The sequence below is a fragment of the Bubalus kerabau genome, chromosome 12 (assembly GCF_029407905.1).
Source record: "Bubalus kerabau isolate K-KA32 ecotype Philippines breed swamp buffalo chromosome 12, PCC_UOA_SB_1v2, whole genome shotgun sequence".
NCBI lineage: Eukaryota > Metazoa > Chordata > Mammalia > Artiodactyla > Bovidae > Bubalus > Bubalus kerabau.
In genome coordinates, this window is record NC_073635.1 from 40553287 (window position 1) to 40577211 (window position 23925).

Genomic DNA, 23925 nt, shown 5'->3' on the forward strand with positions numbered 1-23925 from the left:
ATACGTGGAAGAGTTCCTTCCACGTATACTCATTAGCAAAATTTATTAACTAGTATAAGGCTCAGACGGAGAAGGCAGTGGCACCCCACTCCAGTACTCTTGCCTGGAAAATCCCACGGACCGAGGAGCCTGGTGGGCTGCAGTCCATGGGGTCACTAAGAGTTGGACACGACTGAGCAACTTCACTTTCACTTCTCACTTTCATGCATTGGAGAAGGAAATGGCAACCCACTCCAGTGTTCTTGCCTGAAGAATCCTGTGGACGGAGGAGCCTGGTGGGCTGCTGTCTATGGGGTCTCACAGAGTCAGACACTACTGAAGTGACTTAGCAGCAGCAGCAGCAGCATAAAGCTCAGACAGTAAAGCATCCACCTGCCAATGCAGGAGATGCAGGAGGCCTGAGTTTGATCCCTGGGTCAGAAGGATCCCCTGGAGATGGAAATGGCAACCCACTCTAGTATTCTTCCCTGGAGAATTCCATGGACTGAGGAGCCTGGTGGGCTGTAGTCCATGGGGTCACAAAGAGTTGGACACAACTGAGCAACTGAGCACAAGGATTAGGAAGACTTGCTGGGTTTGTAGTCTGACTCTGCTGTTTGCCATTTCTTTCTATGCAATCTTAAGCAAATCACCTTACCTCTTTAAGTGCTATATATAAACTTGTGATAATAATGATATAAGGTTGGGATAAAATTGAGATAATATATCCTATTGTGCAAATGAGCACAGAGCTTAGTATAGTGTCTCCATTCAAGCCTTCATCAATCAATCCACTTAATTTTCAACTATTGACAACTATGTGCATAATAATTATCAGCAATTAGTATGCATTTTGCAAAAGTAAAACAGGGCAGCAATTTGTATCCATTATTCTGTCTCTCCGGAGAAGGCGATGGCATCCCACTCCAGTACTCTTGCCTGGAGAATCCCATGGACAGAGGAGCCTGGTAGGCTGCGGTCCATGGGGTCGCTAAGAGTCGGACACAACTGAGTGACTTCACTTTCACTTTTCACTTTCATGCATTGGAGAAGGAAATAGCAACCCACTCCAGTATTCTTGCCTGGAGAATCCCAGGGACAGAGGAGGCTGTTGGGCTGCCGTCTGTGGGGTCGCACAGAGTCGGACACGACTGACGTGACTTAGCAGCAGCAGCAGCAGCATTCTGTCTCTCATGATGCCTTTCTTTCTACCTCAAATGCTGTACTATAACGTGCTCTGTCGTGTCCAATTCTTTGTGACTCTGTGGACAGTAACCTGCAAGGCTCCTCTGTACATATAATTTCCCAGGCAGGAGTACTGGAGTGGGTTGCCATTTTCTATTCCAATACCTGAAATACCTACGAACTAAATGAAAAACGTATCATAGTAAGCACTTTATTCTCCTTTTCCTTTCAGTTCAGTTCAGTCGCTCAGTCGTGTCCGACTCTGCGATCCCATGAATCGCAGCACACCAGGCGTCCCTGTCCATCACCAACTCCCGGAGTTCACTCAGACTCTCGTCCATTGAGTCAGTTCAGTGATGCCATCCAGCCATCTCATCCTCTGTCGTCCCCTTCTCCTCCTGCCCCCAAATCCCTCCCAGCATCAGGGTCTTTTCCAATGAGTCAACTCTTGGCATGAGGTGACCAAAGTACTGGAGTTTCAGCTTTAGCATCATTCCTTCCAAAGAAATCCCAGGGCTGATCTCCTTCAGAATGGACTGGTTGGATCTCCTTGCAGTCCAAGGGACTCTCAAGAGTCTTCTCCAACACCACAGTTCAAAAGCATCAATTCTTCGGCGCTCAGCCTTCTTCACAGTCCAACTCTCACATCCATACATGACCACAGGAAAAACCACAGCCTTGACTAGATGGACCTTTGTTTAATGCACATATAAACTCCACTAACATACTCAAACCTCAAGTTCAGTTCATAATTGAATCCCAGATTTATAGGGTATTTTTAACTATAAAATTAGACTATCTTCAAAAATCTTTCTCCTATAATGAGTAATTATTTTACATCAAAGATTTAAAAGATGTAGTTGTATCGTTCCTCCATCATCCTTTCTTCATCAAAAATAAATAAATATTGTAGAATGATATTTAAAAAATAGGACCTGGGATCAAAAATCTCTCTATATTCATCTCTGTTCTTTAACAGGTGTGTGAGTCACTTAACTTCTTAAGCTTTAATTCTTGTCTCTGAAATTCAATAATAACTAGTATTTTAAGAAATTTTAAATGAGAAAATGTATGGAAAGAGGTTTACACAATGCACAGTATAAAAAATACTAAATACCTGTGATTATTATTAATATAATAGTGAATGTTTTGAAAGCTTCATATGGATTTGGGTCACCCTCTTAATCACTCTACTTTTTAAAAGCTTCAAGTTGAAAAATTAGGAAATTTTGATGCTCTTGTCTATCTCATTGTTTAAATAAAAATAAATATTGTAGCGTGGTGTTAAAGAAATAGGACCTGGGTTCAGAAGAACTCATAATTATAACAGTGTTTTTTAACTTTTTGAACGCTTTTATACTAAAAATGCAAAAGGAGGAGATAGATAGCATTCTGGTTGGGTTTTGTTTCCTAGATATGCCCTGAGAGGGCTGGATGTGGGAGAAGAGCAGTGAGTGTGGGGGGAACAGACGGGAAAGTTTAGGAGTCATTGTTACAGTGTACCAGACTAAAAGACTAGTTTCCACAGCCTCATCTTGGTAGTTTCCTCCCAAATTTGCATCCAGAATTTTGCAAGGGCCAGACCTGAAGCAAAAACTAGACTTCATTCTCAAATACAGCAAATATGTAGAAGGATCATATGCCACGAGTCCACACTACTGAGGAAAGCAAGTTTTAGCAAATGTAAGGACATGGATTATATATAGGGGTTTCATTTTCTTTCTCTCTGATAATGAAGAAAGGCAGAATAGCTGAAATTTGATTATTATCATTTCCGTAGTGAGATGATATATCATCCATATGCCATAAATGATGTAGACTAGATAAAAGCCAATATAGGCAATGAACTTAGTATTTTTAGGAAATAGATGTATAAATTTTACATTTATAAAAGATCTTTTAAGGGAGATAGTTTAGTTGCTCAGTCATGTCTGACTCTTGCGACCTCATGGACTGAAGCATACCAGATTGCCCTATCCATCACCAACTCCCAGAGCTTGCTCAAACTCATGATCATTGGTAGTAATAAAGCAGTTTAACATCATATTACTCTATTGCTAAAATTAAAAAAAAAATAGAATTAACTAAATGTTAACAGATTTGAGAGCATGTAATATGATCCAGTTTCTGATTCTAGCCTGTTAACTCTTTTATATCCAACCTGATTAAATTCAAGTTTACTGAAAATATTTCTATTCCTGCTTCCACATAAAGTATTAGTAGGTTAATTGACCACAGAGGTGATATAGACTATCAGCCTTACTGAATGCAGATTAGTCATGACTATTCTTGGTCCTGTTTCTTAAAGACTCTAAGCCAGTTGCATCATTGAAATCTGAAAGCTTATTTATTGGGGCTGGTGCACTGGGACAACCCAGAGGGATGGTATGGGGAGGGAGGAGGGAGGTGGGTTCAAGATGGGGAACACATGTATACCTGTGGTGGATTCTTTTTGATATATGGCAAAACCAATACAATATTATAAAGTTAAAAAATAAAATAAAAAGAAATGTAGAATCTCAGGCCCTAACCCAGAATTACTGAATGCAGCTCTCCAAGAGATTTATGTACACATTGAATTTTGAGAAGGCACACTAAAGATACTTAAAACTTTAAGGAAGTCACTTCTTTTTTTCTTAAGGGAGAGTACCTGCATACTAGATACAAAAATGACTGAGTACAGAGTACAATGAAAACATGTTAAAGTTAATAGAAAAATTTTAACTTTACTATAACAGAAAACAAGCAAATGATCAAGATCACAAAATCTTTGTGAATTTTTTTAAAATACTACTTTCAATAAATAACAATGCTTAAATTATTAACAAATCTGTGGCCAAATAGAAAAAAGAATTAGTAAATTCTAGAAAATCACTAAATATAGTAGCAAGGTTATCTATCTGTAAGGTTCAATATTATCATTAAGCTTTTTGTGTCTGTATCTAGCACAGGCTTGTGATTATAACAATTTAGCCAACCTGTACATACTTCCCAGTTCAGTGACTTCTAATTTCAGTTCATTTCTTTGTTTATACTTATGTTCTGGATGTACTTACAAGCTCATGAAAGCACAGACTATGTTTTATTAGCTTTTACAATTCTTGTATCTATGTAAGTTCTTGCCAAAAAAAAAAAAGAGAGAGAGAGATGTTTAATGAATATCTATTAAGTATCATTGAAAACGTATTCCACCAAGTCAATATAAACAGAAGTTTTCATAAATTTTATAAGAAGGGCCCACACTTTGGCATCAACCCTAGTGACCAGAGAAACTAATAATAATGATAATTATTAATTATTAATTGTTATTAATAATTATTAATAATAATTAATTGATAATAATTATTATATATATTACTGAAGACATACAAGATACTGTATAAAAAAGAAGCATGAAATTCAAAAAGGAAGAAAATTAGGCATGAAGGAGGATGTGAATGGAAAATGCAAACCAAAAACGACTATATTTTGTGGAATTATGCTTCATTGCTATGCTTTTTACTATCAGAAAACAATGCAGACAAAATTTATTGGCATTAATATTTTATAAGGCTTGTCTAACTCAATGAAAGTATTAGCCATGCTGTGTAGGGCCACCCAAGACAGACAAATCATGGTGGAGACTTCTGACAAAACATGATCCACTGGAGAAGGGAATGGCAAACACTTCAGTATTCTTTCTTTGAGAACCCCATGAATAGCATGAAAAGGCAAAAAGATAACGACACTGAAAGATGAACTCTCCAGGTCAATAGGTGCTCAATATCCTACTGGAGAACAGTGGAGAAATGCTCAAGAGAGAATGAAGAGATGGAGAAAAAGCAAAAAACAATGCTCAGTTGTGGATGTGACTGGTGATGGAAGTAAAGCCTGAGCTGTAAAGAACAATATTGCATAGGAAAATGGAATATTAGGTCTATGAATAAAGGCAAATTGGAAGTGGTCAAACAGGAGATGGCAAGAGTGAACATTGATATTTTAGGAATCAGTGAACCAAAATGGACTAGAATGGGTGAATTTAACTCAGATGATATTATACCTACTTACTGTGGGCAAGAATCTCTTAGAAGAAATGGTGTAGCCCTCATAGTCAACAAAAGAGTCCAAAATGCAGTACTTGGATGCATTCTCAAAAATGACAGAATGCTCTGTTTGTTTCCAAGGCAAACCATTCAATATCACAGTAATCCAAGTCTATGACTTGACCAGTAATGCTGAAGAAGCTGAACGGTTCTATGAAGACCTAGAAGACCTCCAGAAATAACACCTAGAAAAGCTGTCCTTTTCATTATAGGGGACTGGAATGAAAAAGTAGGAAGTCAAAAAACACCTGGAGTAACAGGCAAATTTGGCCTTGGGGTACAAAATGAAGTAGAGCAAAGGCTAACAGACTTTTGCCAAGAGAACGCACTGATCATAGAAAATACCATCTTCCAACAACACAAGAGAAGACTCTACACATGGCCGTCACCAGATGGTCAATACAAAATCAGATTGATTTTATTCTTTGCAGCCAAAGATGGAGAAGTTCTATACAACCAGCAAAAATAAGACCAGGAGCTGACTGTGGCTCAGATGAGGAGCTCCTTATTACAAAATTCAGACTTAAATTGAAGAAAGTACAGAAAGCCATTAGAACATCCAGGTATGACCTAAATCAAATCCCTTACGATTATACAGTGAAAGTGACAAATAGATTCAAAGAATTAGATCTGATAGACAGAGTTCCTGAAGAACTGTGGATGGAAGTTCATAACATTGTACAGGAGGCAGGTATCAAGACTGAAAAAGGCCAAATGGTTGTCTGAGGAGGCCTTATAAATAGCTGAGAAAAGAAGAGAAGCTAAAGGCAAAGGAGAAAAGAGAAAGATTAGAGATCTCCTCAAGAAAATTAGAGATACCAAGGGAATATTTCATGCAAAGATGGGCTCAATTAAGGACAGAAATGGTATAGACCTAGCAGAAGCAGAAGATATTAAAAAGAGGTGGCAAGAATATACAGAAGAACTATGCATAAAAGATCTTCATGACATAGATAACCATGATGGTGTGATCACTCACCTAGAGCCAGAAATCCTGGAAAGCAAGGTCAAGTGGACCTTAGGAAGCATCACTAAGAACAAAGCTAGTGGAGGTGATGGAATTCCAGTTGAGCTATTTCAAATGCTAAAAGATGATGCTGTGAAAGTGTTGCACTCAATATGCCAGCAAATCTGGAAAACTCACCAGTGGCCACAGGACTGGAAAAGGTCAGTTTTCATTCCAACCCCAAAGAAAGGCAATGCCAAAGAATGTTCAAAATACCATACAATTATACTCATCTCACACACTAGTAAAGTAATGCTCAAAATTCTCCAAGCCAGATTTCAACAGTATGTGAACTGTAAACTTCCAGATGTTCAAACAGGATTTTGAAAAGGCAGAAGAACCAGAGATCAAATTAGCAACATCCACTGGATCATGGAAAAAGCAAGAGAATTCCAGAAAAACATACAGTTCGGCTTTATTGACTACACCAAAGCCTTTGATTGTGTGGATTACAACAAACTGTGGAAAATTCTTCAAGAGAAGGGAATACGAGACCACCTTACCTGCCTCCTGAGAAATCTGTATGCAGGTCAAGAAGCAACAGTTAGAACTGAACATGGAAAAAAGGACTGGTTCCAAATAGGGAAAGAAGGACATCAAGCCTGTATATTGTCACCCTGCTTATTTAACTTATATGCAGAGTACATCATAAGAAACGCTGGACTGGAGGAAGCACAGGCTGGAACCAAGATCACTGGGAGAAATATCAGTAACCTCAGATATGCAGATGACAACACCCTTATGGCAGAAACTGAAGAAGATCTAAAGGGCATCTTGTTGAAAGTGAAAGAGGAGAGTGAAAAAGTTGGATTAAAACACAACATTTAGAAATCTAAGATCATGGCACCTCGTCCCATCACTTCTTGGCAAATAGATGGAGAAACATTGAAAACAGTGAGAAATTTTATTTTCTTGGGCTCCAAAATCACTCCAGAAGGTGACTACAACCATGAAATAAAAAGATGCTTGCTCCTTTGAAGAAAAGCTATAACAAACGTAGTCAGCATATTAAAAAGCATAGACATTAGTTTGCCAACAAAGGTACATCTTGTCAAAGCTATATTTTTTCCAGTAGTCATGTATGGATGTGAGAGTTGGACTATAAATAAAGCTGAACACCAAAGAACTGATGCTTTCGAACTGTGGTGTTGGAGAAGACTCTTGAGAGTCCCTTGAATTGCAAAGAGATCCAACTAGTCCATCCCAAAGGAAATCAATCCTGAACATTCACTGGAAGGACTGGTGCTAAAGCTGAAATTCTAATACTTTGCCCACCTGATGCCAAGAACTGACTCATTGGAAAAGACCCTGATGTGGGAAAGATTGAAGGCAGGAGGAAATAGGGATGAGAGAGGATGAGATGGTTGGAGGGCACTACCAACTTTATGTACATAAGTTTGAGCAATCTCTGAAAGTTGGTGATGGACAGGGAAGTCTGGTGTGCTGCAGTCCATGGGATCACAAAGTGTTGGACACGACAGAGCGACTGAACTGAACTATACTGATTTTATAAGCCCACAAAATGGCAAAAATTTTTTCTGTTGTCTTTACATTTTAATTTGTAAGTCAAAAATAATCCATATGGAAGTGTCAGAAAATTCACAGTCCAAAAAAAATAAAAAGCACTAAAATTTAAGTTTACTTTGATCATTTATCAGTTATGTGACAACAGATAAGTTATTCAACTTCTCAGAGTCTCATTTTCCTCATCTGTTAAAAGAGTAGATAAGAAAATGTTTTAAATGAACTTATTTACAAAACAGAAATAGACTCATAGACATATATAGCAATCTTATGGTTACCAAAGCGGAAAGGGAGGGGAGATTAAATTGGGAATTTGGGGTGAACAAACATACATCACTATGGCTGAATGAAGCACAAGCTGGAATCAAGATTTCCAGGAAAAATATTAATAACTTCATATATGCAGATGACACTACCTTAATGGCAATACATGAAGAGGAACTAAAGAGCCTCTTGATGAAATGAAAGAGAAGAGTGAAAAAGCTGGCTTAAAACTCAGTCTTCAAAAAACAATGATCATGGTATCTGGTCCCATCACTTCATGGCAATAGACAGGGAAGAAAATGGAAATATTGACAGACTTTGTTTTCTTGCACTCCAAAATCACTGCAGATGGTGACTGCAGCCAGGCAATTAAGACACTTGTTCCTTGGAGGAAAGGCTATGACAAACCTAGACAGTGTATTAAATAGCAGAGACACCACTTTGCTGACAAAGGTCTGTCTAGTCAATGCTATGGTTTCTCCAGTAGCCATGTACAGATCTGTGAGTTGAATCATAAAAAAGGCTGAGCACCCAAGAATTGATGGTTTTGAACTTTCATGCTGGAGAAGACTCTTGAGAGTCCCTTGGATAGCAAGGAAATCAAACCAGTCAATCCTAATGGAAATCAACTGTGAATATTCATTGGAAAACCTGATTCTAAAGCTCATGCTCCTATCCTTTGGCCACCTGATGTGAAGAGTTGGCTCACTGGAAAAGATCCTGATGTTGGGAAAGACTGAGGGCAGGAAGAGAAGCAGATGACAGAGGATCAGATCATTGGATGGCTTCATTGACTCAATGGACATAAGTCTCAGCAAACTCTGGGAGATAGTGAAGGACAGAGAAGCCTGGTGTGCCAAGGTCCATGGGATCACAAAGAGTTGGACCTGACTTAGCAACTGAACAAAAAATGTATAAAATAGATAAGCAATGAAGACTTATACACCTGCAACATTATAAATTAACTATTCTTCAGTGCAAAACAAAAACTAAAGAAATATGAGTATTATCTTACAGAAAAAAAAGTAGATAAGAATATGTAGTATTTTAAGAGATATAATGAAAGTAAAGTACCTGAGCAGGTAGCTGCTCAGAGGTAGCTATGGTTATTTATACCAGCTTATATAGATAAGAATAAGCACTTAAGTGTAAATTAAACCTCTAACACTAATACAAAATATTTCTATCTTCTTAAGATAATTTAATGATTTTTTGCAGCACTGTATCTAAAAGACACCAAAGAGATTTGAAGAATCTTATAACTAACTGCCAAAGAGAAAAACATTTTAAAGTAGCAAATATTATTTTGGTGAAATCCTCCAAGTTAAAGAAAAATAATTATTGTTATGGAGGCTAAATAAGACCTTTTCTATGACATTGTTAATAACACCACATGGTATATATTGCCAGTTTTTTATAGATGAAGAAACTGAACAAGTATTTAATTTTGTTTCAGTTAATACAAGTATATTTTTATCTCATCCTACTTATCATTGGTTATCATTGTAACTAACAGTGATAATGAAATAAAGCTCCTTCTTAAAGCACCTTTTGGGAATTGATTGTAATTACATTGAACATTATTTAGAACAGGCATTTTGGGGTTAAAAACAAGTCATGTCTATTACAAATTTTGTCCCAAATCTGTGTACAAATAAAATTTTATTTTAGTTAATTAAAGAAACAAAAACATTAAAGTAGTTAACTTCTAGATATTATGAATGCTGATTTCAATTATTAATTTTTAGTCTCTTGGGCCTTTTGTCCACAAGACAGGAAAGCAGTGGAAAGATGTATTCTTGCTATTTTACAAAGAAATTCTAATTGACACAGGGACCACAACATTTGTATTGAAGAATCTGCTAATGAGGCCTCTATGGTCCTGAATTAAGCACCTTCCTGTGTACCAGGTGTGTGATTGTCAAAGATTTTGTAATCATGAGGGGAGTAACTAATAAAGCTATTTTAAGGAATGCTTTCATTCAGCTTCCCTGATAATTTTTTCCTATGCTTAAAATATTTCATCAAACTAATAGCTTCAAAATATTTTTGCTCACTGGCAGTCAACTCCAATATTATTCAGATGACTCCCTCACTTTCATTCTTTCTTTTTCTTTGTTACAAAGTTTATAGTCCAAAATATTTTTGTAATATTTAGAGAATATTACTTAGAGAAAACCATAAAATGTAAAGAATGTTTTAATAAGATGGCTTATGGATTGAGCCACTTCTTTCAAAATTTTCTAGGAGTAGAACTTTCAGGATAAACATAATCCTGTAAGGATTAGACAAAAGCTGGAGGAAAGAGATGAAAAATGTATAATGTGATAAAACATAAAATGTGGGGACAAAAATCCCAAAGACAACTATACAATGAGTGTTATAAGAATTGGCTGTGCTAAACTAGGCATCTTAAAAACAAACAAACAAACAAAAACAAAAAAAGAAAACAGAAGGTTTAGCCACCACTCCAACCAAATCCTGTTGGATCAGGGGACTCTAATATTTAAGTGACATATTAAAGACACTGATAAATCACTATGTCAAACACTCATGTTAGTGTACTCTCATGATACCCTGGAAGAAATTACTCGCATATAAAATATATCTGATCTGTCTAGGAGCAACTCATTTCCTAATCAGATTTCACAGCCTAAGGCACTGATGGAGCCTGGGGGAGACGGGGGGCGGGGGATTTAAAGTAGTATGTGAAAGGAAGAAAGAGAGCAAGGGAACACCATAAAACAGAATAGCACAGAGTACCATGTCTCTCTGTGGATTGTTATTTCCATGAGCACTAACAATTTAAAAAGGGACAGAATTGAAAATAATATATGCAAACATAATTAACAGCAGATTTATCACTTCCATCATTTTTCCTTTGGCTTAAATCTCCTCATAGTCTGCCATAAAGGTAGAGTGGTACTTATAGTTCCAATTGCAACCATTACAGAGGTCAGCTTGTTCCTATACTATCCCAAATCCCCAATTAATTATGTTCACACTTGCCTGTGGCTTCAGCCTAAATGAGGATAGGCAATCAACAGGCAATCAAGTAATCTCTCACACCCAGTAAATACAAATTGTTCACATGAAGCTGTTCACTTTCCCCTTTTCTACCAGGAGCTTGATGAATAGAGTCAGCAATGGTTTTGAAGACTGATTTTTCTATAAGCACCAACTTTTTCACTTGTGGGAAAATGAGAATATTGCTACCATGGCTGACGCATGTGATATCAATAGAACAGAGATGACTGCCTCAGGCATTCTGACTTTCAGAACTCCTAAGGCAATTCCTAAAGCAATAAAAACAGTATCTAATTTGACCATAATCAAAGGAGGCATGTATTAAGTAATATAGATTTATTCTATTGTTTAACCAGAATGTGAAAAAAAAAAAAAGAAATTTTACCCAAACAACTCTTGGTGCATAGATGATACTCAATAAATATTTGTTGAATGTGTAAATGAATGGAGAACTAAGGAAGGAAGAAGTTTGGAAGAAAAGGAAGGAAAGGAAGGAGGGAAAAGATAAATATCAAAATAAATATAATTTACCTATCCAGTTTCCCTGGTGGCTTAGTGGTGAAGAGCACTATGCCACTGTAGGAGACATAGGTTTGATCAGTGGGTCAGGAAAATCCCCTGGAGAAGGAAATGGCAACCCAGTGCAGTATTCTTGGCTGGAGAATCCCATGCACAGAGGACCCTGGTGGGTTAAAGTCCATGGGATGGCAAAGAGTTGGACACAACAGAGCAAATAAGCACAGCACAGTGAAATTCAGACCCCCCCCAATATCCTATTCTCTTTAAAGCAATGTCCTAAATAAAAAATCAGAGGCAAAGTTAAAAAATAGAAAGGTTTGTTACTACCAGAATTTAGGCTTTTAAAATACTAGTAGGAAGAAGGGAACAAGTGACAAGCAAGCTACCAGCAGCCTAATTCTAATTGGTAAAACATAGTCACATTAATGTGTAAGTGTAGCACCGAAGTAAAACATACAGATGCTACCAGGAATGTTCAGCTTATCCATGGATCACAGGAAAATATAGACATGGCAGCTATTACTTTCTAAAGAGTCAACACATAGGGTATTATGGAGGAATAAGGCACCTTTTAGTTAGTAAAATATGCTGCAAAATGATCAAAGTAGTACCCTTCAAATAGGTCTATTCAGAATTTACTTAATAACTTAGAATTGTAAACAATCACATTTAAGCCGAACAAGTGTGACTCCGTTTTAGCATTTTTCTTTTCCATTCATAATTTTCTCTAACAGTAGTTTATTGAGCTGTTATTAGCCAATGATTATTATAAGATGCACAACTTCTAACTTCAGTCTCCTGAGATATTCATTAAATGTAACTTATTAAATGTCTGTGCTATTATTTTATAGGATTATATTTGCATAAAAATAAATACTTAGCATAGGTAGTAGTGTAAACCTTTTTAGTTACCCATGTCTGAAACAAGACTGATTTGATGCACAGAAAAAGAAAAATGTCTGCTTACAATTATCCATATATCCCTTAATGGACTCCCAATGAAATAACCAGCTTCAAATGCCCTGATTCTATTAATTAAACTAAAAACAAATATATTGAGATTGTATCCTCATGCCATAACATGATTCTAAGATGATTGCAATTATTTTCCATGATATCATTTCAAAGTTTCGGAAAAAATATATTGAATACTGCTATTCATTATGATAGGTGATTTCCATGTATTATATGTTCCCAAAGCAAGTCTATAAATTAGGGATTGTAATTCTTTCTCACAAACTGGAAAATTAAGATGTAAAGATTCTGTAACCACTCCAAATTCATGTAGCTCTTAGGTGTGCAGAATGGAGAATGTATGTCTAAGGATAGAATGCACACTCTTTTAGCCGTCAGGCTCTGGTCCTAGGTAAGATGGCAAAGGTGTCTACAAAACCAACAAATCAAAATTAAACTAGTCCTAGATCAGTAGGATTATAATCAAGTGATAATATAACCAGAGTTAGAACCCAAGTCAGGGACGTGCACACAATTTCTCTCTTGTCTTCCAAACACACACACACACACACACACACACTCACACTCACAATCACAGTATTGACTCCCTTTTCTTTATCTAACTTAAGTTAGCATTAATGTTTCTTTCCTGTTTCTGTACAGCCTGAAGATAGTAGGAGGTGAAATTTCTCTGTAGATATCCAAAATGTTTGGTGTATTTTTATAAATGTTTTCAACTTGGTAGGTAAAGAAACATACATTATTTTGTGAAACAAGCTTTAGTTTTGTGAGTTTTGTTGTGTTCATGTATTTTATTATTCAAGTATAAACTCAGTTGACTGTATAGTAATTACCATTTGCATTGTTAACGTGTTGAGATCACAGAATTTTAGAGGTTTATTAACTCCTTAAATGATGAATGTTGCATAAACCTCCTCTTTCTTCCTAAATTTGGTTTAGGAAAAGACAGTCTGCAGAAAAGAAATACTCTAAAGGCACTGTTTTGCTTAGTAATTTTAATTTGTATAAAATATAGTTCTCCCTCACACATCTGTCTCCATGTCTCTTTCACATCTGTCTATCTGCTTGATGCATATTGCTGAACATAATCCAACCATTGAACCATTTACAAGAATCCACAATGAATAGAACCTAAGTGCATATTAAATACATTTAATTAGCATTTTCTAGTTTAGTTCTCATTTTAATAAATAATCATTGTAATATTGTAGTAGTGTTGATATTTTTGAGAGAAAATACTTAATTTCATACAAGTGAAATTATGCATTTATTTTTTTTCCATATTAAATAAATAAATGACTCCAAAAATCCTTTTTCAACATTCTAGAGAACTGTTTAACTGGGGACCAAAATAAATATATCCAAATAAATCACTGATGCTGAATATAAAATACACAGACCTTTATTTTCTAAAGGACAGAGTCTCAATTTTGTTTCTGCATTGGTAACCTTTCAATATGAGACTAGATTTCCATTAGGGAGATTTGAAATATTGACTGGTTTCAGTATACTGCTGAGATGGAACAGTCTTCATAAATTCAGGCATATGACTATGCCCTTTTTCCCAGCAATGGACAGATTCACTAGCTAGGCAAAGAACAAAACACATATTTTTATGAAAATGTGTCAAATAAACAAAAAACTGAGCTTAGAATACATCAAATCAAGGACCTACTGTGTAAGTCAGGGAACCCATAGAACTATGCCTAATATATTCAATATTTTGTAATGCTCTATAAGAGAAAATAATCTGAAAAATATTATCCCTGTATATATTTGTGTGGTCCCATCACTTCATGTGAAATAGATGGGGAAACAGTGGAAACAGTGTCAGACTATTTTGGGGGGCTCCAAAATCACTGCAGATGGTGATTGCAGCCATGAAATTAAAAGACGCTTACTCCTTGGAAGGAAAGTTATGACCAACCTAGATAGCATATTCAAAAGCAGAGACATTACTTTGCCAACAATGGTCTGTCTAGTCAAGGCTCTGATTTTTCCAGTGGTCATGTATGGATGTGAGAGTTGGACTGTGAAGAAAGATGAGCATGGAAGAATTGATGCTTTTGAACTGTGGTGTTGGAGAAGACTCTTTTTTTTTTTTTTTTTTTTAGATTTTTAAAAAGGATAATTATTTATTTTAGTTTGTGATACAGATAGTATTTACCTTGAGAGTCCCGTGGACTGCAAGGTGGTCCAACCAGTCCATCCTACAGGAAATCAGTCCTGGGTGTTCATTGGAAGGACTGATGGTAAAGCTGAAACTCCAATACTTTGGCCACCTCATGCGAAGAGTTGACTCATTGGAAAAGACACTGATGCTGGGAGGGATTGGGGGCAAGAGGAGAAGGGGACTACAGAGGATGAGATGGGTGGATGGCATCACTGACTCGATGGACATGAGTTTGAGTGAACTCGGAGTTGGTGATGGACAGGGAGGCCTGGCGTGCTGCGATTCATGGGGTGGCAAAGAGTTGGACACGACTGAGCGACTGAACTGAACTGAACTGATGTTTATCTGTATATACATATATACATATATCACTATGCTACATATGTGAAGCACAACATTCTAAATCAAGTATACTTCAAGTAAAAAAAAAATAAAGAATATATCAAATCAATGGTCTAATTAATAATTCATAGTACTTTTCTTCCATGTTGCAAAAACAAAGCCAGAACCATAAGCAGAAAGCATGAGAATCAGTATTCCCTATCAAGAAAATGTGATGATTAATTCCAGATGCAAAGCCAAAGCATTTAAAATAAAGCTTAAAATGGATGTCAATATCTATGATTACAACAAAGCACTCTACGAAGAAGGGGTTCGTTAGGGCAGCCAAAACCAACAGATGTGTTCCAGCTCATCACTTCCTCCAACTGAGCATAAGAAAGATAAAGTGTTTGGTTGTGGCAACCATATTTTAAATAAATACAAGAGGCTACTACCTGAACCTCTTGCTGCCAATATTTTTTCCTTTTTCTTATTTCTTCCTTCCATGCTTCCTTCCTTCCTTTCTTTTCTTTCTTTCTTTCCCATTCATAAATCTTTCCATTAGCTTCCTCTGAAAGTAGTTGATGAGGAGAAAAAACAAACTTTCAGAAAATGTTTTAAAGCTTGACTCTTTCTTTGTTAAAACAAATAATGTTGAAGGGACTGGAGGGGGAAAGCTCTGAATCTAAATATGTACCCAATCTGTAGTTCAAAATGGTCTTAAGGTTAATGACTTTTACTATAAAAATAAATATGGTTTCTGGTTTTACGTTGAGATCTTTAATCCATTTTGAGTTTATTTTTGTGTATGGTGTTAGAAAGTGTTCTAGTTTCAGGGAGGAGGGTTCAGAATGGGGAACACAGGTATACCTGTGGCAGATTCATTTCAATATTTGGCAAAACTAATACAATATTGTAAAGTTTAAAAATAAAATAACAAATTAAAAAAAAATAAATATGGAGATTTCTTTATTATTGGAACCTATTTGATTGAAGGACAGCACTTCTGGTTAGACTTTCACTAAATCCCCAGAAATATGTTAGAGAGAATAATTGTTGGATCTTTGAAAAATTTGCTTTGCAATGTCTTTTCATTCTAAGTCATTGGAAAGAGCACACACAAGTTTCAATAGAAAAGAGAGCTATGTTTCTTTTAAATAAACAAAAAATAATGGTTATATGTTAATCTCCATTTATAGTAATTCAAAGTAAGTAATTTTTTTTTTGTATTTGGAGAAGAAAATGGCAACCCACTCCAGTATTCTTGGACATAAGAGTCTGGTGGATACATTCCATTGGGTCACAAAAGAATCAGACATGACTTAGTGACTAAACAATTTTTAGGATAAGTAAGAATATTGTGAATAATCAGGAAATGGTAAATTTCATCTTAATCCAAGAGGTATTTTGTAAACATTTAAGTTAAAATTGTTATTGGCTTTCCCAATGACAATAAATGTAGTCATAAAAATGAAACAAAAAACATAATCCACATTATGTGCTGTACCTAGGGTACTAGGTAAGCCAAGGAAACCTAGATAACCTTTTTGTTCCTGTAAATGCTTCCCTTATCTTACAGGAAATGTGGTCTATCTATTCAAAGATTTCCCAAACACCAAGCAACTCTGGGCTTTTTAACCCAAACCAGATTGACTATGTGGCCCCATTGAATCAGATATTTTCTATTTTTCTTTTCCTTTTTCTTTATTCTTATCCTATAAAAACTTTCTGGTATCCATACCATTTTGCAGTTCTCTCAAAGGAGACTACTCACTAATCAAATTTGTTTCAGTTCAGTTCAGTTCAGTTTAGTTGCTCTGTCGTGTCTGACTCTTTGCGACCCCGTAAACCACAACATGCCCGGCCTCCCTGTACATCACCAACTCATGGAGTTTACCCAAATTCATGTCCATTGAGTCGGTGAACCATCCAACCATCTCATCCACTGTCATCCCGGGCTCCTCCTGCTTTCAATCTTTCCCAGCATCAGGGTCTTTTCAAATGAGTCAGAACTTCACATTAGGTGGCCAAAGGATTGAAGTTTCAGCTTCAACATCAGTACTCCCAATGAACATGCAAGACTGATTTCTTTTAGGATGGACTGGCTGAATCTCCTTGTAGTCCAAGGGACTTGCAGGAGTCTTCTTAAGCACCACAGTTCAAAACCATCAATTCTTTGATGCTCAGCTTTTGTTATAGTCCAACTCTTATATCCATACATGACCACTGGAAAAACCATAGCCTTGACTAAATGGACCTTTGCTGGCAAAGTAATGTCTCTGCCTTTGAATATGCTATCTAGGTTGGTCATAACTTTCCTTCCAAGGAGTAAGTGTCTTTTAATTTCATGGCTGCAATCACCATCTACAGTGATTTTGGAGCCCCCAAAAATAGAATCTGTCACTGTTTCCCATCTATATCCCATGAAGTGATGGAACCAGATGCCTTGATCTTACTTTTCTGAATGTTGAGCTTTAAGCCAACTTTTTCACTCTCCTCTTTCACTTTCATCAAGAGCTCTTTAGTTCTTCTTCACTTTCTGCCATAAGGGTGGTGTCATCTGCATATCTGAGGTTATTGATATTTCTCCTGGCAATCTTGATTCCAGCTTGTGCTTCATCCAGCCCAGCGTTTCTCATGATGTACTCTGCATATACGTTAAGTAAGCAGGGTGACAATATACAGCCTTCACGTACCTCTTTCCCTATTTGGAACCAGTCTGTTGTTTCATGTCCAGTTCTAACTGTTGCTTCCCGACCTGCATACAGATTTCTCAAGAGGCAGGTCGGATGGTCTGATATTCCCATCTTTTTATGAATTTTCCAGTTTCTTGTGATCCACACAGTCAAAGGCTTTGGCATAGTCAATAAAGCAGAAATAAATGTTTTTCTGGAACTCTCTTGCTTTTTCTTTATTTTTTTAATTTAAATTTATTTATTTTAATTAGAGGCTAATTACTTTACAATATTGTATTGGTTTTGCATGCATCAACATGAATCCGCCACGGATGTACACGTGTTCCTAATCCTGAACTCCCCACCCACTTCCCTCCCCATACCATCCCTCTGGGTCATGATGCAGAGGATGTTGGCATTTTGATCTTTGGTTCCTCTGTCTTTTCTAAAACCAGCTTGAACATCTAGAAGTTCATGGTTCATGTAATGCTGAAGCCTGGCTTGGAGAATTTTGAGCATTACTTTACTAGTATGTGAGATGAGTGTAGTTGTGCATTAGTTTAAGCATTCTTTGGCGTTGCCTTTCTTTGGGATTGAAATGAAAACTGACCTTTTCCAGTCCTGTGGCCACTGCTGAGTTTTCCATATTTGCCAGCATATTGAGTGCAGCAATAGCATCATCTTTTAGGATTTGAAATACCTCAACTGGAATTCCATCATCTCCACTAGCTTTCTTTACAGTGATGCTTCCTAAGGCCCACTTGTCTTCACATTCAGGATATCTGGCTCTAGGTGAGTGATCACACCATCGTGTTTATCTGGATCATGAAGATCTTTTTTGTACAGTTCTTCTGTGTATTCTTGCCACCTCTTCTTAATATCTTCTGCTTCTGTTAGGTCCATACCATTTCTGTCCTTTATTGAGCCCATCTTTGCATGAAATGTTCCCTTGGTTGAAAAAGGGGAACCTCTAAGACAATCTCAAAGAACCTCTGAGAAAATCTCTAATTTTCTTGAAGAGATCTCTAAGATTTCCCATTCTATTGTTTTCCTCATTTTCTTTGCACTGATCACTGAGGAAGGCATTCTTATCTCTCCTTGCTCTTCTTTGGAACTCTGCATTCAAATGGGTATATTTTTCCTTTTCTCCTTTGCCTTTAGCTTCTCTTCTTTTCACAGCTATTTGTAAGGGCTCTTCAGACAGCCATTTTGCCTTTTTGTATTTCTTTTTCTTGGGGATGGTCTTGATACCTGTCTCCTGTACAATGTCATGAACCTCTGTCCATAGTTCATCAAGCACTCTGTCTATCAGATCTAGTCCCTTAAATCTATTTCTCACTTCCACTTACAGTGGAAGTGTCATACCTGAATGATCTAGTGGTTTTCCCTACTTTCTTCAATTTAAGTCTGAATTTAGCAATAAGGAGTTCATGATCTAAGCCATAGTCAGCTCCCATTCTTGTTTTTCTGCTTGTATAGAGCTTCTCCATCTTTGGGTGCAAAAATATGATCAGTCTGATTTCAGTGTTGGCCATCTGGTGATGTACATGTATAGAGTCTTTCTTGTGTTGTTGGAATTTGTTTGCAGCCCTTAAATTGTCTCTTTTAATCTATCTTTAACATATTTAATTTATCATTTGTTTTACTTTTTGTAGAATTTTTTATCAATATTCATAGCTTTCCAGCCTCTGTTCAACTCATTGATTATCAAAAGGATTCCTCCTTTGATATAACTAATGTATTCATAAAGTATCAAAATCACATTTTGATTATAATGTAAGTTCAATTTGAATGACATGTTTTTATTTATTTCTATTTTGAAAGCCTTTTATATTTCTAGTGATCTTGACTTCTCTGTTGTGCAACTATAAGTTAAAGGTGAAAATTTTCACACTCATTCTTATGTTAAGCTGAAAGCAATATTTTTCACTAGGTTAATAAGTACAATCATGTTTTCCCATTCAGATCTCTCTTAGACCTCTGGATTAGGGGAAAAAAAAAAAAACTGAAGATACTTCAGGTTATCAGAAAGAAATAGGCAACAAGAAGAAGACTGAATCACAGAAATATAGCAGCTATTCCTTTTTGAACTTTACAGAGTAATGGGGTTTATATAAACATAAGCTAAATGGACCATTTTATATCATTCTGAGACTTTCTATAAGCCACACTCATAAGAGTCATACTTCAGTAGCAGTAGCACAACATATCTTCTACCAAGTACTTAGTCAGTTTTCATATAAAAAGGCAATATTTTAAATGCATCCTTAAAAGACTAAGCCAGAACATTTATTTTCCGAAAGAAATAAATTTAGAGTGGTAAATGATACAGGGGTATTTTTATTAAGTCATCCTAATTTCATAGCAGTTCTACAAACTCTGTGACCAGAATCCCCAACTTAAAAATAAAACATCTGTTAATTGTTTCTGTATGAAATTGTTATCCTTATGTGAGGACTGTTGTGGTGTATTCAATTCCCAATGTGCTTAATACCAAAACTGGAAATAATTAGGAACATGTTGGAAGACTTAGCTGGGAAACATGTTAATTTGGGAGAGAGAGTTTTTGTTGTTGTTTTTGTTTTCTCCTGCACATTTGTTTTTGTAGATTTCTTATTGATTTGTCTAAGATTTTATGTCAACTGACTACTTGTAAAATTGCAGTATGTATGAACTCTGATTTTACAAAATGTTGAAAGTTATTTCCTTTATTATTGAATTTTGTGCTTCAACCTATATCAATATTTTAAGATGTCAATGTAAAGCAGTGTGGTTCAACTCAATAGTCCCTTATTTTCTCATTCTTCTTTTTTAAACTTTATTGAGGAATAATTGACAAGTATAATTGTATATGTTTAAAGTGTATAGTGTGATGATTTGATATACACAGTGTAATATGATTGCCAAGATCAAGATAATTACACACTGGTCAACTCATATAGTAGACACAGGTAATTTGTTTGTGTGTGGTAAGATCTACTTTCAGCAATTTTCAGCTTTACAAGACTGTTTTATTAACTAGAGTCACATTAGAGCCTTAGAACTTACACTTCTTACAGCTAAAATTTGTACCCTTTGACTTACATCACCCTGTTTTCCCTCTCTCTAGCCCTTGAGTGAAGTGAAGTGAAGTGATATTCACTCAGTCATGTCCGACTCTTTGCTACCCACGGACTATACAGTCCATGGAATTCTCCAGGCCAGAATACTGGAGTGGGTAGCCTTTTCCTTCTCCAGGGGATCTTCCCAACCCAGGGGTCGAACCCAGGTCTTCCGCATTGCCACTATTTTATTCTGTTTCTATTTTTCTGTTTTTATTTTTTTACAATGTATTCATGCTTTATAATTCACTAGGTGTTTATTCCATTTGGTACTTTTAAATTTTTTGAAAAATATCTGTGTGAAGCAGAGCCCTAAAGAGGAAGAGCGAACAAGTTGGGGAATCTGTTTACATGAAATTGGCCTTTTTTTTTTTTTTTTAGATTCCACATGTAAATGATAATACCACATAGTATTTGTCTTCCTTTTTCTGGCTTATTTTGCTTACCATATTGTCCTTCAGATACTAACTATATAAAGAAGTTGGATAAACACACACACACACACCCCTAAGCATTAAGATTTTCTATTTACACACACATACTTATTTATAAGATTTACTAATTTCATGGATTTAGTCTTATCTTGGCATGATGGTCTTGAGTATTTAGCATGCTTAATAATCATATTTATCCATGATTGTTAGAGAATGGGCATCTCTGACTAAATTATTAATAGTTAGAAGTTAAATGCACAGGTTCATGATTACGAATACTCAAAGATTTAGAATCTGCATCCCAACAGGCATAGCCTACTTTCAACTTCTTGACAAGCTTCTGAGATTAGTCTGGATTATAGTATTATACAGTACTCTAGATTTGTTAAATTGCTTAATACTCACAATTTGTTTTCATTATTGCCCTTAAAAGGATATGTATTAAAGACAATTGAATTCCTTAATTCTGAATGAATCAGATCAGATCAGATCAGTCGCTCAGTCGTGTCCGACTCTTTGCGACCCCATGAATCGCAGCACGCCAGACCTCCCTGTCCATCACCAACTCCTGGAGTTCACTCAGACTCACGTCCATCAAATCAGTGATGCCATCCAGCCATCTCATCCTCTGTCGTCCCCTTTTCCTCCTGCCCCCAATCCCTCCCAGCATCAGAGTCTTTTCCAATGAGTCAACTCTTCGCATGAGGTGGCCAAAGTACTGGAGTTTCAGCTTCAGCGTCATTCCTTCCAAAGAAATCCCAGGGCTGATCTCCTTCAGAATGGACTGGTTGGATCTCCTTGCACTCCAAGAGACTCTCAAGAGTCTTCTCCAATACCACAGTTCAAAAGCATCAATTCTTCAGCACTCAGCCTTCTTCACAGTCCAACTCTCACATCCATACATGACCACAGGAAAAACCATAGCCTTGACTAGACGAAACTTTGTTGGCAAAGTAATGTCTCTGCTTTTGAATATGCTATCTAGGTTGGTCATACCTTTCCTTCCAAGGAGTAAGCGTCTTTTAATTTCATGGCTGCAGTCACCATCTGCAGTGATTTTGGAGCCCAGAAAAATAAAGTCTGACACTGTTTCCACTGTTTCCCCATCTATTTCCCATGAAGTGATGGAACCAGATGCCATGATCTTCGTTTTCTGAATGTTGAGCTTTAAGCCAACTTTTTCACTCTCCACTTTCACTTTCATCAAGAGGCTTTTTAGTTCCTCTTCACTTTCTGCCATAAGGGTGGTATCACCTGCATATCTGAGGTTATTGATATTTCTCCCGGAAATCTTGATTCCAGCTTGTGTTTCTTCCAGCCCAGCATTTCTCATGATGTACTCTGCATATAAGTTACATAAACAGGGTGACAATATACAGCCTTGACGAACTCCTTTTCCTATTTGGAACCAGTCTGTTGTTCCATGTCCAGTTCTAACTGTTGCTTCCTGACCTGCATACAAATTTCTCAAGAGGCAGATCAGGTGGTCTGGTATTCCCATCTCTTTCAGAATGTTCCACAGTTTATTGTGATCCACACAGTCAAAGGCTTTGGCATAGTCAATAAAGCAGAAATAGATGTTTTTTTGGAACTCTCTTGCTTTTTTGATGATCCAGCGGATGTTGGCAATTTGATCTCTGGTTCCTCTGCCTTTTCTAAAACCAGCTTGAACATCAGGAAGTTCACAGTTCACATATTGCTGAAGCCTGGCTTGGAGAATTTTGAGCATTACTTTACTAGCGTGTGAGATGAGTGCAATTGTGCGGGAGTTCGAGCATTCTTTGGCATTGCCTTTCTTTGGGATTGGAATGAAAACTGACCTTTTCCAGTCCTGTGGCCACTTCTGAGTTTTCCAAATTTGCTGGCATATAGAGTGCATCACTTTCACAGCATCATCTTTCAGGATTTGGAATAGCTCAACTGGAATTCCATCACCTCCACTAGCTTTGTTCGTAGTGATGCTTTCTAAGGCCCACTTGACTTCACATCCCAGGATGTCTGGCTCTAGGTCAATGATCACACCATCGTGATTATCTGGGTCGTGAAGATCTTTTTTGTACAGTTCTTCTGTGTATTCTTGCCACCTCTTCTTAATATCTTCTGCTTCTGTTAGGTCCATACCATTTCTGTCCTTTATTGAGCTCATCTTTGCATGAAATGTTCCTTTGGTATCTCTGATTTTCTTGAAGAGATCCCTAGTCTTTCCCATTCTGTTGTTTTCCTCTCTTTCTTTTTTTTTTTTTAATTCTTTTTATTTCTGGAAATAAATTGAATATTTCACAATAGTAATTATTTCATATGCAAATATTTAGAATTATTAGTCACATGCTGTGATTTGTTTCTAAATATATTCCAACCACATATTAAATTCATAGTTTATCATGAATTTCCTAAACACACTCCCCTTTAATTTCTTTCTTTATTCAGTGAAGTTAAAGGAGGAGTGGGTTTTTAATCAGACTAATGAAAAGTTCACTTTGGCTCAGTTCAGTTCAGTCACTCAGTCATGTCCACCTCACAGTGAACCCATGGACTGCAGCATGCCAGGCTTCCCTGTCCATCACCAACTCCTGAAGCATGCTCAAACTCATGTCCATTGAGTCATGATGCAGTCCAACCATCTCATCCTCTGTCATCCCATTCTCCTCCTTCTTTCAATT